The sequence below is a fragment of the Phaseolus vulgaris genome, chromosome 11 (genome assembly GCF_051622355.1).
Source record: "Phaseolus vulgaris cultivar YP4 chromosome 11, ASM5162235v1, whole genome shotgun sequence".
Taxonomy (NCBI): domain Eukaryota; kingdom Viridiplantae; phylum Streptophyta; class Magnoliopsida; order Fabales; family Fabaceae; genus Phaseolus; species Phaseolus vulgaris.
In genome coordinates, this window is record NC_143508.1 from 12,420,631 (window position 1) to 12,422,454 (window position 1,824).

Here is a 1,824-nt window from a genome sequence, read left to right on the forward strand (position 1 = left end):
GTATATAAGGGTTTCCCAACGAACTTCTGAGGTACGCACGTTCAGATTGTCTTCTTTACGCTTGCGAGTTCTTGAGTATACTGTGAGAGAGAACATTGCACGGTTCCTTGAGAGTTCTTAAGTGTTGCTCTTAGTATTTGGTGGTTCGGTCACTGACTTGGGCGTTGGAGTGCGATCGGCCGCAGCGGCGCCGCTCTGTTCTTTTGCAGGTTCTTGAGGTGGATCGCGACGAAGGACGGAGGTTGACGCGGTGCACACGTCGATCCAAGTTTCACGAGGCTAGCTTCAACGTTCTGGTCAACAGGCAGGATCAGTCAGCATAAGTTGAACAAATGACATGCAAAGTGGATGGAATTTCCAGAGCAACTTCCATATGTTATCAAATACAAGAATGGAAATACAAATATTATGGTTGATGATCTATCTGCCCTCTTTCCTAAACTTGGATCCCAAATTCTTGGATTTGAAAACATACCTGAACTTTATGAGAATGATCAGGATTTTGCATCCCCCTTTGTTAGTTGCAAACATAGAGTACAAGGAGGATGTTATGTTTCAGAGGGGTATTTGTTTAAAGAAGGAAAATTTTGTATACCTCAAGGAACATATAGAAAACTCCTTGTTAAAGAGTCACATGAAGGAGGTCTCATGGGTCATTTCAGAGTTGATAAAATCTTGAGCTTTTAAAAGAAAATTTCTTTTGGCCCTATATGAGAAAAGAAGTTCAAAGATATTTTCATAGATTCATATCATGTTTAAAAGCTAAGTCTAACACAATGCCTCATGGACTTTGTTCCCGCCGGTTGACCTAACATCTTTGTGCGTTTCTCTTGGCTTCGCTTCCAAGAACCCTTCGCTGCCACGTTCTCTTCCTCCGGTTTAATCACCAGAAAACAGAGAAACAAAGGGCGCCCTCGAGGCCGTTTGCACTCCGACGGTCAAGTCAGTCTATGGGCAATGAACACCAAAACTCAAACTGTGGGATCACTGTGTGCTCTTTCTCACTTTGTTTCTCTCTCATAAATGCGTAACTTGCACTAACAAGAGCGTAGAGTGTTCTGTTAAAAATGTCAAAACGTACCTTGGTTATGTCTATTGTCAACCTTATATACCTTTGGTGTTACTGCCCTTCTGTTTAGTTGTGACTTGACCGTTCTGTAGGCGTGTCCTAGCGACACCAGCACCCAGACTTAGGGTTATTCAGTGTGTAAGACTGCCTTGCCAAAGTGCAACTAGCACGGGGTGACTGCTTGGATGCCAACTCATGCACCAAATTTCTGAGTCATCTGCCCTGGGAGTTCCCTGCCTTACTCACGTGCCACGCATGCAGATCACCATCTGGGACGTGACCCTCCCGAGTCGTTTCTGTCCCAGTAGCTCTCTAACGGTGGTGCGTACTGCCGCGTCCCTACACCCCATGCATGGATCCTTCGTGATTTGGGCCTTTCCCTACTGGTTACTCGGGGTGTGGCTTGAGAACCACCTTGCTTCGTCTACCTTTTCTGTCGAGGTGCCGAGGCCCGAGGACCCTACGCCCTGCTTTGGGCCGTGTCCCGAGGACCCCTCGGCTTCCCTTACCTGTGGGTCAAATGAGTATCTACCCTGTTCTGTGAATCTTACAGTGGATCCCACCTTCTCGCCCTACCGTGTTGACTTTGGTCAACGCCCGAGGCCTCCACGCCCTGACCGTGTGCCGCCTCCTCCTCAGCCACTTTACTCATGAGCCCAACAAGACTCTCTCTCGTCCTGCTGTACTTTCTTGTGGACCCTATCTTTGGGTTCCCCTACGTTGACTCTGGTCAACGCCCGAGGCTAGTCAACACC